Source organism: Pelecanus crispus, chromosome 10 (genome assembly GCF_030463565.1).
Source record: "Pelecanus crispus isolate bPelCri1 chromosome 10, bPelCri1.pri, whole genome shotgun sequence".
Taxonomy (NCBI): domain Eukaryota; kingdom Metazoa; phylum Chordata; class Aves; order Pelecaniformes; family Pelecanidae; genus Pelecanus; species Pelecanus crispus.
Window position 1 is genome coordinate 15,187,079 of NC_134652.1, and position 14,506 is coordinate 15,201,584.

The following is a 14,506-nucleotide window of genomic DNA, read 5'->3' on the forward strand; positions in this document are numbered from 1 at the left end:
GGGGTGCAGGGCCGGAGGAGGTGCAGGGCCGGGGGCGCAGCCCCAGAGGTTTTGGCCGGAGCGATGCCAGGCCCTGGGGGGGCCGTCGGGGAGGGGGGTCTGTGCGGCTGTTCGGCGGGTTGGCACATTGCCGCCGCTCCCTGCCGCCGCCGCTCTGCGGCTGAGCGCCGGGCTGGCACACTCTCCCCGGTCCCTGCCGCCGGGAGGGGCGGGGCGCGGGGCGCGCCTGCGCAGTGCGGCCGCCGGGCGCTGCGGCAGTCGCGCGGGGCAGTTCTTCCGAGCGCGGCAGGAGGTGAGAGCGGCCCGGGCGCGCGGGGGCAGTGCGCGCGTGCGGGTGCGCGTGCGCGCGCCGGGCGCGTGGCGGGGAGCGTTGGGGGGCGGGCGGTGGCGGGGGGGAGGGGGCGCCCCCTCCCCGCTGCCCTCAGGCGCGCGCCCCGGGGTGGGGGGCTCGGGGGTCGGGTCCGTCCCCGGGCGGGAGGGGAGCCCGGTGCCGGGAGGGGAGCGCGGGTGCCCGCCGGCGGCACTTCCCCTTCTGCCGGCGAGGGGATCCGCTCGGAGGCAGCGCCCGCCGGCTCCGCCGCTTCCCCGGGGCCCGGCTGGCCCTCTCCCCTGCCCGGCCGCTGCGCCCCGGCTGCCGCCACGGCCCGGCCCGGCCCGGCCCAGGCAGGGCGGCCCCCCGGTTACCTCAGCCCACCCCGGGCGGGCCCCCCTCCTCCGCCCCCGGCGGGGTGAACCCCCGAGCCCGTCCCCTCCCCGCCGCGCCCGCCGGCAGGGCCCCGGGCTGCCCGCTCCCCGCCGCCCGCGCCCTGTGGCCGGCGGGCCGCCCCGGAGCCGCCGCCCGCCGCGGGGCAGGGGGGTGCTGGCCCGGCGCGGGGAGCGCTCTGCCCGCTCCGCCGCCCGAGGCGCGGCGGGAGCAGCGGGAGCCCTCGGGCAGGCGCCGCCGGGCTTTGGGGCCGGCGCCCGGTGTGTGTTGGTTTCCGCCTTCCGTCCCACGTGGACCGGAGGGGCCCCGGCGGCACCGCCGGCTCGCAGCTTCCCCGCGGGGTGGCCGCCCGCCCGGCTGGGGCGGCGGGTGGAGGCGATCCGGTGCGCGGCGGAAAGCCGGATCCCGGCGCGGGGCAGGACGCTTCCCGGACAGCCTCGCAGCGGGGCGAGGGTTCATTGTCGCTGCTCCGTGCCGTTTGAGTTGCTCTTGGCAATCCCGCTGTATCAGGCTCGAGCTGATAACCTAAAGACAGGAGCGAGGCACCAAATGAATAAATAAAAAAACCCCGACGCAAAACTGCTTTGCTCGCATTTTGCTTATTCTTTTTTTTTTTTTTTTTTTTCAGTCTCTCCTGTGCCAAAAATAATGTTGCAAAATGTATGGCGGAAACAAACCTACGTTGGTTTCTGATAGACGAGATGACTTAATAGGGCAGTACTGTTTCTTGTAGCACATGCAGTTTTAAAAATTCCTGGAACCGCTGAGATTATGAAACCCTCAAGTTTATTCCCTTGCTAGCGTTTCTAAAGGCTGCCAAGCTGGATACTAAGGATCCTCTCTGGCGTGGTCTTGAGAACATTCCTCCCAAGGCACAATTGCTTATGTTTTAAAAGACTTTTTTTTTAGCTCTGGAAGATTTACCATTTGAACCTCAAAGATTGCAAAATGCTTTCTAAGCAGTCGCTTAGAAATGTCCCCCTTTTAGCTATACAAATGGTCCCCTGTGTCAGTTTAGAATAACATCTTGTCACTGACTGAAATATATTGTATTGATCCATGTACCTGTTTGTTACTAGCGAATAAATCGAAAATATGAAGATTTTCAGGTCCTTTCAGGTGCTACGTGGTTTTATCGAAAACCAGAAACAAAACTACATTTTGCTCTTCGGTTTGCATGCTGAATTTGTAGTTCTGGCAGTGAGGAAACCCTGGTGTTTTACTTGCAAACCGCTCAGCTTAGCTCTGGAAGTCTGTCACAGTCCCTGTCAGCCCGTGTCAACCTAAACATATTTTAGAGTAGAACTGCTATTTAAAATAATCTATTGCCATTAGCCTGGAGTCCAAAAGATCGTTCAGGAACTTGCTGGTTTGATTAACAGCAGTTGGAGTTTGTTCAAGCACAGACTCGGTTTCATTATATAGTACAATACAACCTTTACTCTGTATAGCATCATTCAAACAAATTGAATGGCAAAATGCACCACCGAATTACATTTAAAATGCTCCATTGAATTAAGTACAATTGCAGAGATAAATGGGGAGAAAAATTTTAAGAATGGGAGAAATATTTTCAGCTGAGGTTTGAAATTAACAGCCCGTTAGTATATTTGCATTGGTAGCGTTAGTGTTACACGCTGTTTCTAGGATATGCGCTAGCAAAAATCAGATGCAAGCTGAAATTTTCCCAGGCAAATTTCCAGTTTGTAGGCAGTTTTTATTAAAAATAAATCCCCCTTGAATTGTTGTTCCTTGTCATGTTTGATTCCTAATGTACCTTGAATTGAAAGTTAATAGACCTTTCCTAAAATCACTAGAAATATTTATCCTAGACTTTCTTTTAACTTCCAGGGGAATGTTTGGTTTTGAAAAAACAGAAATCTTAGTGTGGTGTTTACTGGTAAACACTGTGGTACTGTACTCTTTGGGAAAATATTGTAAGGAGCGTTTTATTTCCTTTAAAAATATACAAGTATATTATTTTTGCGTCTAAAGTAAAAGGGAAGGAAGCTATTAAAATACAACATTTAACTGATGCTTACTGAAAAAGCAGATCGGTTTATTTGCTAACATCATACCTGCTATTTGCAGTTCAGCTTAACAAAATAATGCTTCAGTTAAAAACTGGGAGATGGGTGGTTAGCTTGCGGCGTGAGCTGTTATCTGGGGGTGGCCTCGGGCCAGCTGCAGAGTAGGTTTGCGGTGCTCCGGGACAAACTGAGATGATCTGCAACCTTTGAATCCTACAGAAACTGTAGATACCGACTCACAAGGAGGTGCAGGAAGAAGGGCCACCTGCAGCTCTGCCCTGAAAATCTTAGGCGAGAGACAAAAGCGAGGTCACGCAGTCGCAGTCAGCGAGCCCGTTCTTTGGCAGGAATTTGAAATTGGGGAGCGCTATGGGATCTGGGTGGTTCAGTACCGTGCAACCTGCCGCTGCCCGGCCACCGGTGAAAACGCTGCGGAGGTGTGTGACGACCCGCAGTCACGTTAGCACGCAGGAGCTGCTGGGCCAGGGGAAGGTGGATTGACGGTCTCCAGCCAGGCTGCAGTGGAAAGTTGTCGTAGGAACTGGCTTGCTCTTTGGCAGGGCCGTGCCTTGTCTTCACTCCTTTGAAAGAACACCTCAGTAACTAAGTGCCTCGGGATAAGAAACACGCGTGTGCCTTCCAGCGTAAACCCACAAAGAGAGCAAGGCGCTTCAGCTCTACGCCAGGGGAAACTGAGGACAGCGCTGTATGTCAGCAGAGGACAGCCTGAGTGATGTACCTTGGGATGCGTTCGCGGTGCCTGCTCTACGCCGTGTCCTTGCCTCGGGGTGGCTCGCGAACGCTGGGTGTCCTGATATAAAACAGCTGTGGCTTTTTTAGCAGTGAGAATAATAGGACAGAAAACCGAACAGAATGTGCCCGGGAGTGGAAGCCTTGTCTCGCTCTTTGGGATGTGTTTGGGATGAGATATGTTACAAAGTCAGTGCATGGGAATTCTTCACTTATTGTCTGTACTGCATCTACTTTTTAAAATTTTATTTATAGTGTCAGCGGCACAAATACCATTTGAAATTGTATTTGAAATGGCCACAATCTGAGTCTTCAGAAGTTGGCTATTCCATGCTGAAGCATATCTTATTCTTTGAGCATCTCCAAAGTGCACATTCGTATAAATATTTCCTATTGTAAAATGTCTGTTTTGTGCTACTAAAGAAATTATTTTTATGTGTCACGGTTATGATGCTTGTAGCAATGAGCTGTATTTTGCTTTTTAATCATTATGACTCCTTAACTGGAATGGTTCCTAAAACCTTGGACTGTGTACTCTACATAGAGAGCATGTATAACACGAGTCTGCTTTCTTAACACAACCAAGAGAGAATCCAGCATGTACAATAAATAGAACTTAATATACAGCAAATAGGCCTTAAGCAACATCTGGAAAAAATTGCGTAGGTATTTAAGGTAGCCACTGCTATCAAGCAGTTGATAATCTAAACCCGCCTACAGAAGAGTAGTCGTTAAGTCTCATGCATGTGTTGGCAGGGCTAAAAAGGTGCTTGGGAGACCTGCCTGTATGAAGCCATATTAGGAGAAATACATTTCTGACATGACAGCATGAGATCAAGAAGGGAGCCTGAGTAATTCAGCCTAAAAAAACCCACAGCAGTCTGTGTCGAATCTTACTACCTATCTGAATGTGTAACAGTGTGTGCACCTTACTATAAGCTCAAATGCAGATTTGCTTTTACTTCCCAGACAGTTGGGTCCCCAAACGTAGGAGTAGTGAATGGCTGTGTGCCAGCCCTCTCAGTCCTGTCGCTTTTTCAAGTCTGGTACAGGATGGTAGAGGCTAAACTTGTTGCTTGCTGGTGACCTTAGCTTATCATCCTCTGGGCATGAATACCTGCTGCAGGATTTACCAGCACAGCCAGCCCTTTTTTGGTAGTTTCATTAGAGAGAAAGTTCTGACTAAACTGGGGAGGTTGGAAACCCTGCTGTGATTATCTGCATGCCACCTTCTCTTAACGTGTAAGCAAGAAAACAAGTGAGTTCTTACCCCAAAGCTAAAACGGCTTTAAATTTTGCAAAGGTGTGAGTCCATTAAATGTGGAGAGCAGGAGTCACAGTAATGAGATACCTATAGAAATTACGCTGGGACGTGAGCAACCTGTTGGTTTCTCTTTTGAAATGAGAGGATGTGTGGGCACAGCTTCTGTAGGTGGATGGGAGAAGAAAGGGCGGCCCAAGGAGATGTGATTCTTTTGAGATTTGAAGGTGGCTCCAAAGTGAAGTAAGTTGGTAGAAACAGATGAGTGGGAGCAACGCACTCTAGTACTGCTTGTGTTGTACCCATCCTGTAAATAAGAAGACAGTTTCAGTCTCCAAAACTACCATGCTGGCTCTTTTCGCCACAAGTGATTTATTTAAAAACAAAGATTCCTTGAAGTCATTATGCGGTACAAACGTGGCTTAATTTAGTTATAGAGTATTCACAGCTCTCAGCTGCCTTCCAGATATTTTCAAACAAAGACTTAGTATTTTGCATATATGCTTACTACAGGATTATCGTTTAACCTTTCTTGGCACAATTGGTTCAGAGGAAACGGTAAACCAGAGATTTCATGTACAGGTTTCTGCAGGAGGCTCTGAAGTAGAGTGGTTTTCCACTGCTAAGAACAGGCCTTTGCATCAGCTGGCTTTGACCCAGGCCTTGTAGTTCTCCCTGTTAGCGTTGGCATAATACATAAAATACTTCAGATACGTTCTTGCTAGATTTTCAGGAAGCAAACTCTCGCTGAACCCTCCAGGAAGGCGCACTTCCCCAAAATACTTTCCAGCTGGGGTGGTCCGGCTTTGGCAGTTGTGGTGGCCAGATCTGGACTGTGGGACCTTCTGGGTGGGTTGCCCCTTTCTTGTGTGAGCTGCTGCCTTTCCCCTGGCAGCAGCTGCTGCCTGCGCTGCTGCGGTAGCAACAGCTGCATCCCAGCTGTGTGCGCTGGGTTCGGGAGGAAACGTTTAGCTGTTCAGGCAGTGTTTGCTGCTGAAATCAGTATTCCTTATCTCCTTTGGAGAACGGTAGCGGTGAGTGGGAATCAACTCCTGCTTTACTACTTGGTCTGTGCTCCTCTTGGCATTTGCATCAAATGTAGGGCATCTGGCTGTGGCATATAACGAGAAAATTTCTAGTTGCCTTCTAAAGTAACCTAGAAAGGAAGGTAAATTTGAAAGATTGAAGACCGATGGTTTAGCATAAAGCATACCAAAATCTCTAGACCAGCTGAAGGCAGCTGTTTGGGTCGATTCAGTTGGTGATGAGTTGCACATAGGCATGCACGGCGAATAGTTAGGAACATGGGGTCAGAGAAGAGCATGTGAATGTTCTGCCCTCAGAAACCCAAAGAGGTGCTGAGTGAGATTTATGCCAGTGCTTTGTAATCATAACACAGTGATTACCAATAATAACATGTAAGAGTAAATGCTAGTAAAAGGTAGGCTGCTTAGGCAGTTTTGGAAGTCAGTAAGTAGAACCAGTTGTAATTAAAAATGAATAACCTTTTTAGATGTTGATTTCCTTTGCTTTCTCCATCTCCATCTGAGATACCGTTTTTTTTTTCCCCACAAGGGAACAGCTGAACCTGTTGGCAAAAGTATTTCAAATGTTTCTTTCTGATCTTTTCAAGTCACTTTTTTTGATGTTACAAAGCAATTCCATTTCAAGACTATGCAGAGACATAGGTGGCCTTTGAAGTCACAGGAAAGGGGTGCAAGATTTGGTCCTGAGTGTCCTGGTTCAATCATGTCCTTTCTGATATCCTGTGCAGTGTTCACTGAGACCATTTAAGAACAGATACCCATAATAGCTGCATAGTTGTTTCTTTTTCATTGCTTGTTCAGTTCCACTTTTATAATATTATTCTTCTGTGTGTCTGCTTTTAGGTTGGGATGAGTTCATTCCCTGAAGAAAAACGGATCAGTTGAACATAAATTGCAGGTGCTCTAAGCGCCAGTTAGCTTGAGGCTGACCCTGGAAACTGCTCTTCCAGTTCAGTTCCTGTAGCTTTCCCATCACTGAATACAAGTGGCTGAGTGAAGCTGGAAAGAGGAATTTGACATAGAAGCAAGCCAGACTGGTAAATCATCTGTTAGTTCTGCTGTCTGGAAACTGAGGCAGGAGTCAGATTTCATTTTCCGCTTCATGTCGCAAGCATCGGTCGGTGCACCAGGAATGTTTAAAAGAGCAGGTCAGCCAAGGCAGTGCCTGTTTTGAGTCTTTCGGTGTTTTGGGATGTTGCATTTCCACATCGCTTCCTTTGTTAAAAAAAGGAAAATAAGACATTGTCTGAAGGGAAGTACAAACACGTGAATGGGGTCTCTCTGAAGGGAGAAGTGGTCAGCAGACCTTTTCCACCTGTGATCAAAAGCAGGGCTGCAGCTGACAGGGCTGGATAAAGCTCCGCTAGGGAAAAATTATAAAAATGAGTATTTGCTACCTAAAGCTGTAAGCGGTTCAAGTAAGTAGACACAAAATCCCTCTTGTCTGTTCTTCAAAATGCTTGCTTTACCCAAAAGTGTCACTGCTAAGCAGCGACTAGCATACCAGACAATCTTCTGCAAAGTCCTTTTTAGTTAATGATATGGATTTAGCCTCTAGAAGGCATTAGCTTGTCTGTTACATTAACCACTTGGTGACTGCAGACATCTCGAGCAGAACGTCTCACGTATTCTGGTTTTTATTAGTATTCTCCTTATAGTGGTGTTGAAATGGGATGACTTTATAGAGAGTGAGTATGTTAAGAAATGGCCATGCTGGAATCATCAGCAGATGTGTGTGATATTTTATGAGCAAATTTTATACAAATTGGAAAGAGCTTTACTTGCTGTGATCTGAGATGAAATATCCATCTGTAGCCTTCAATAATTTGGAGACTTTTGTAACTTCTGATCCAGGGAAATAACACTGTGGCCTTCCTAAGAGTTTGTTAAAAACACATTTGTAATCTAACCTTTCCTGGTTTTTTTCCCCGTGATACTAGATTAGGTAGGTTCTTAACCTCTTGTTTCACGTGTATTGTAACTTATCTTGCAATATTGCACTGGCAGTTTTACAAACCAAGGCCAAAAAACTCTGCTTGCTAGACTTGAGCAATCAGGAGGGAATGGATGATGAAAAACTAACAATGTTTTACTCATCTACCACTCATATTCCTTCACTCAGATTTCTTCACAGAATATTTAGTGAGTAGATATTAACAAAGACAGTAATAAAAAGCACTTTCAGTCCTCATAAATTGATGTGTGCTGGTGGGGTTAAGAGCAAATGTTGGAAAGGTTAGGACATGTAGAGAACTGTCTTCCTGTGTTGTGATGCTCCGAGCCAGGCTCGGATTTTTTTCAGTTGCTGTTTTGAAGGCAATTAGAAGGAAGCATTTTTGTGGCTGCATAGGAGGCTTTGTGCTGGCTGGGCACGTGGTCACCTTTTTTTCAGTGGCTACAGTAGGTCAGGTAACGTGCTGAAAAAGAAGTCCTTCTTAGTGAATGAGGGCTGTCGTACTAGTCTGCTTGGGACAAACATTTTTTAAAGGCATCTCAGAGCCCGGGGGATTCAAGCTGTTTGCTCATCTGCAGCAGGAGCACAAGACTGCCCTGCTGAATGAGTCTTCAGGTCTACACTGACAAGGTACTTGAGGTTCCCTGAAGAGAGAAGTCTCGGACAGAGGGAAAGTTCAGCATCGGGAACTCTCGGCTCTGGTTTTGGGATAACAGGGACCTGCTGCTGATGCCTTCTTAGTTGTTCGTTAATGTTCTCTCACTCTTCAGGCTGACATGTTTCTTCCAGGTCACAGCTGATGGAGTAGGTCTGTCACTTCATCCGTGTTCCCTCTGAGCACCGTCTATGCTGAGACAAGTACAGAGAGAGCACGATGTGTGTCCTCCTCAGCTCCTGCCAGGGAACAGTATGCTATGTCAGCAGGATTGATTCAACCTATTAAAAACCAGTGGGCTGAAGGGACCATGGAAAGACGACTTTGCTTTCCTCAAATGAACTTGGTGGTTTGTGTTTTGCTTGGATGGGGTAGTAAAAAGTTTCCGAAGAAAAAAAGTTGATACAGTTGGAAAACAGCATAACGTAGGCCTTTGTTATCACTTGATAAAGCTGAGACAGTTAGGTTATCAAAGAGAAGCCAGAGACTTTGCAAAAGCTCAAAGTCATCATAGATGTTCAGTTATTTTACTGATTAATTAAGTTACGAAGGCTGCCTAAGGAATGCTGTATGAATTAGCAGTCTTTTGGAAGAGCATGGGAATACTGCAGAGAAAGTATTTGTAAAATTAATTTACCTGTAGAGTTTCCTGCAGTGGTGCCTTGGTACTACACATCTGTCAAGATTAAATGAGATTTGGGGGCTGATTACATCTAGGTGGGGACACTATTGTGCCCTAAGGACAGACTTGTAATTTCATTTGTAATCAGGCAGACTGTAATTGCTATGTTTGCCTCCGATTAAAAAAACAGGTCAGAAAAGAAATGAATTGTGCTCTTTATGCAGAGGGAAACTTCACACCGTAAGAGCACTTCAAAACACCTACAGGCTTCACGTTCCCTGTTCTTTCATCTTTGTGCTTGCTCAGTTGGTAGGTCTGTGTAGCTTGCTTCTCATCAGCAAGGAGCTGCTGTGTGGGACTGCTTGCTAAGAACAGAGTGCAGGAAAGGTTTTGAATACGCACCTTTCTGGTCTCCATGATGACTGATAAGTACATGTCCCACCTCTGGTTTGGGGCAAAAGAGGATTTCTGTGTGGCTCAGGTGAGGGGTACCTGTGGTTACTGAACTAGGAGGAACATAGGGAAGGAGGGAGTTGTACTTCTGGCCTTTGTGAGCATGTTGGGAGAGTGTTAGAGCCAGCCCAGGAGTGAATCTGATGAGCTGAGCCTGGATGCGGAAGACTCTTGCCATTCTACCCTGAAAGGCTAGAGCAGCCTCAGGGAAGGCTTCTTGGAAGAGAGATGGGTAACCATTCTTAAGGACAACATTGGTGGTGTTGGGTTGATGGTTGGACTGATGATCTTAGAGATCCTTTCCAACCTTAATGATTCCTAGTTTTTACTCTCATTAAAAAATAATCCAGCCACCAAGCCAGGAAGCATGAAATTACTACTCTACCCTTAATTGGTTTAGTGGTGGACTTGGTAGTGTTAGGTTAATGGTTTGACTGGATGATCTTAAAGGTCTTCTCCAACCTAAACGATTCTAAGTAGGAAACCTGTGAAGTCTGTAGTAAGCTAGTATGCATCTGGAGCCCTATATGTTAGGATAACTGAGAATCAAGATCCTCTTTACTAAATGATTTATGTATTTATCTTCACAGTGCCCTTTATAGCTGAGGAGTATCATTATTTTATCTTGTTTGTGTTTTGTGGACAAACAGCAAGTTGAAAACTGGCCAAGTTTTGCATATGAAGTCTGTGGTCTTGCTGGGTATTAAGGCTTTCTCTCCCGTGTCTGTCTTGGTTCCATAGTCCTCAGCTCATCCTTCTTTTTGGAAAGATGGGTTTATTTGTCAATGATCTGCCTGTTATTGGTGGGTAAGATCTCAAAAGGAAGAGAGAGCAAGTTAGTATGTGAGCGTTTGGTAAGCTTTTTCCTTAAAGAAAGTGGGAGGAGAAGGGAACGACGCTGGTAAAGAAAACTCTTAGCAGGGAAAAAAAAATGTTCTCATTGGTTTTGACAGAGCAGCTCTCAGAATTACCGAATCGTCTTCAGCTGTTGATCTCTGTTTATTTTCAGTAACTTTTTTTATGAGGAGGAGCCAGTGTTCCCCAGTTCAAGTATGCCAGCTTCTTTTCTCAGCAGCATGTCCCTTGGCAAGTGTTGTGTCCAGAGCCCTGGGACTCACGCTGACTAGCCGGCTGGCTATCTGTGCCGGGGCTGAGCAGGGACTGCTTTCAGCCAAGGCTGGAGGGAGATGTGAAGTCATGTTTCCAGCCTCCGGAGATGGTTCAGATGCTGATTCTTCTGTCACATCTGTTTATGTAGCCCATAAATGTGTAGAGAGGGCCATCCAGCATGGAAGAGGGTTCAGGTGTCTTTAAAAAAGTCATCCTTTTACTTTCAAAGATGAGAAAAAAGCCAGAATAAGCTTTCGGTATCTTTGCTTTCTCTATAAAATATTAACGAAGCAAGGACCATGACCTTCAGAGACAAGAGGGTTTTTTTACCAGTAAGCACAGTCAGTAAGGAAAGCCAATAAAAATGTCCTCCCTCACCTTCAGTGTTTAGAAGATAAAGAGGACTATTGTCTGTTTGTGTTATCCAAGCTGACCCAGTTGCATGCTTTCAGAATGACTGTGCTACTCATGGGAGTTGTGCATCTTAAATACTTTGTTGGTTGCTACTGTGCTTCTGGAAAGGCCCGTTAAGTCTATATTTGCTTCCTGAAACACAGTGGAATCTAATCAAAAGCGTCATTGTTTTGAAACACCGTGATCTGCTGCCAAAAGAGCTACTGTTGTATAATCCATAATAGCAGGTTAGAGTGGCAGTTGTTCCTTGGTTTGAAATCGGTATGTGGAAGGATGGCTTTCCTGTTCTCTCTCCAGGGCTGGCACGTCTCATCTTGTTCTCTCTCTTTGGGAACTGTAACTCACAGAGAGGCGTTCAGCTGTCCTGAGTTGGTAATAGATCCTCGCACAGGTTTGAACACTGAGAGTGTTTCTTAGAGGTAACAAGCTGAAGGGGATGGAAGAAACCGGCAGTCTCCTTTGAGAAGGGGGAGCAATGCTCTGGCTGATGAGTAGCCAGGGGTTTATATATGTCAACTCTTGCCAGCAAGTTTATTTGTTGCTAAAGATGCTTCAGATTGTTCTGATGTAAAACAACAGAGTTGGAATAGAAAAGTTTATCTTGATTTTCCTTTCTGATTTGCAGAATTTGGTGTGTTCACTTCCATGCTGACATTTCTGCCTTTTGTGCCGTTTATGTTAACCTGCAGCTCAGTCAGTGCGCTATCATGCTTCATCTTTTTAGCAATGATACTAGTATTTGCAGATTTCAGTCAAACATTGTATTCCTGTTGTGGTGGGCATTTGTACCAAAGCTTACCTCCTGGTTTTCAGCTAAAGAAAATACATAGGAACTCTTAAATATTTTCTTTAGGGTAGACTATTACAGCAGAGGGATCAAATTCATCTCTAGTTTTTAATCTTTCACGACCTTGTGCAACCAGAGCAATTGCTTACGGGAAAACAGTGTGAGTAAAATATTTGAATTATCATATGGGTTTCTTGCTGGAATTTAACAGCAGGAAGCAAAAAGGAGCGAGAACAACATCTTCTTAGCCAGGTCCATGCTTGCTATTGGCAGGCACTTAGTTGCACAGCAGTTTGGGAACCTCCGCAGCAGAGGTTGCTGCAGGCTGCTGAAGACCTTTTCCCAAGGAAGCGAGTTTCCCAGGGCCATTATGGTGCACATTCATGCTGGTGTTGGCTCAGAAGAGCCTTTGTTTGTCCATTCACCTTCTCTCCAGGTGAAACCTCTCTCTGGAGGTTTCTTTCCAACGTTGCTTGTGCTTCAGCCTCCTATTCACTGATACATTGATTTATAAGGTGAGGAAGAGTCACCTGAGGCATGATACTCAGTTTGACCTGCTGTGTAGCTCAGGCTGTTTGACCTTTCTGCATTTATTCTTGATTCTGTAAAAAAAGGCTGATTTAAACATCACCCCCTCTCCTTCATTTAGACCCCTCTGGTGATGGAAAAGCTGCTTCAGAAATTTAAGTTGTTTCATAATTAACTGTCCTCTCTGTTAATATTTTTTTGTGTGGATTTATTTAATTTCCAGTCATGGGCTCTTGTTCTGTCATTGCTAGACTGAGAGCCCTCCACAGTCACACTGCTTTCCTGTGCGTAAATGCTTCTAGACTATTTTCAAATCACCTGCAGAGCTGCTCTGTAAATTGGCAATCTTCCACTCTAGCCTTACTCTCTTTCACAGCTTTATTCCTTCCTCAGTAGAACCAGTATCGTTCTTGAATGGGGACAGCTGGCTGAAGACAGTTTTCCAGCAGTGTTTGTAGCAGTGACAGATAGGCACACAGAGTCCTGCTTGGTAGCCTTGTATATCCAAGGATCATATTTGACCTGCAGTCACAGCATTTCTTCGAGAGCTCATGTTCGCTGATTCTTCTCTGTGCAATAGTTCTTGCTCTTCTGGATCAAGTCGCACATTCCTTAAGTATGGTCCTCCTCCTTTTTTTCTAGCGGTGGGACCATACAGGGCACCCTAGACTTGGAGAAGTGGAGAACTAGCATTACTTCTAACAACCTGTTTGTGTAAGAAGCAGTATGTTGGAAACCACTTAACTGAAATGGTAATTCTGCAGGAAATACTGAGAAGCACGAGCTATATGGAAGCTGGAAGATATGCTAATTGGCTCACTGGAGAATTTGTGGTTCCTGTTTCAAGGCAGTAAACTCAGTTAGAGATAGATAAGGAGAATGGGTGGTCTTATGGTATTCAGAGAGGATCAGATTTGAGGTTTGCTCCTCACAGAGTTGCACTGGAGATTTCATAGTTTTCCAAATTCCTTTCTAACCATCCATAAAATTCATGATAATTAAATGATGCTTAAAATATTTTAAATAACTAGTGGTCCTTGGAGTTTCTGAATGAACAGAACTCCTTGGATAGAAATGGATGGTCACCTGAAGAAACTCTAAATTTATCTGTGTTTTTTAGTGCATCTAATGCATTTGGGTCCTGGATTATTACTGGAGCTCTAGGCACTGTGCAGCCACTCTGTGAATATGGTTGTCAGTAGAAAGTCTGATAAAAAAAGTCCATGTAGAATAAGCAGGGTTTTGTTAAATATATTTTACAATATATTTGATATGTAGCCATTACTTTAGCATCTGACTTTATGACAGAGATAAAATTCAGCCTGAAATGAAATCAAATCCTATAATAAGCCACATGAGTAGCATTCTCACTTCTTGTACCTTTCCCATCCAGAAATAACCCATGAGTTACCATCATCTATCAGTCAGACCATGGTCAAATAAATGCTTTACCAATTTCACTAAAAGCATGGTCTTGGAAAAAGCAGCTTCATGGATGTCAGCACTGTGGTGGAGTCCAAGAGAAACAGCTGCCCCTTTCCTGCGGGAGGACTCAAAGACAGCATCGGAGATTGCAGGCTTGGAGGTGGGAGGGTTAGTACAATCTGTGGAGCAAGGAGAGTGTTACCAGTCTTAATGTAATCCAGTGGGTCTTTGTATACTGCAAGTGGGATCTGCTGTGAGCTTGATATATGTGCCTGTGGTTAACCTTAACAGGTTCTAAATAGCAGATCTCTACCTCTTTAATACCCTGTAATGGGCATACAGAATTATCCTGCTTAAACCCAACCTCAGGTATTAATTATCATGAGCTGAGAGTACGCTTTGAAGTGTCTCTCGGAAGTAATTTAGTATTCTAACAGGAAGAGCATATTTCGTCCTTCCTGCCATCATGAACCTGAAGCCTTGCTGTCAGAGAGGAGGCCACCCAGAAGTGGAAGTTCTTCAAGTGAATAACTTAACTTTAGGCCCAAGGAGGAAAAAAAAAGTCAATTTTCTGGTTTAGGTCATTTACAAGCTTCACTGCTTGTATTTGGAAACTGCAGGCTTTCCAATGTTGCCTGAGATCTCAAGTCATGGACATATTAATTTTCCAAAAGCATCACTAATTGAAAACACCTTTTGGAAACAATTTGCTATTGGCTATTAAGCAGAAGGGTTGGCAGTAAAACACAGAGTAGTTTGAATTGTCAT

The 14,506-nt window shown here is 45.7% G+C and overlaps 1 protein-coding gene across 1 annotated transcript in view; it reads left to right on the forward strand.

Moving 5' to 3' along the window:
• The first annotated feature begins 270 nt into the window (after positions 1-270).
• Positions 271-14,506, forward strand: part of NT5C2 (5'-nucleotidase, cytosolic II) — a 62,228-nt gene continuing 47,992 nt past the window's right edge. Inside the window, exon 1 of the mRNA XM_075717425.1 lies at positions 271-292. The gene's annotated coding sequence lies outside the window, so the exon portion shown is untranslated. The remainder of the gene's footprint in view (positions 293-14,506) is intronic.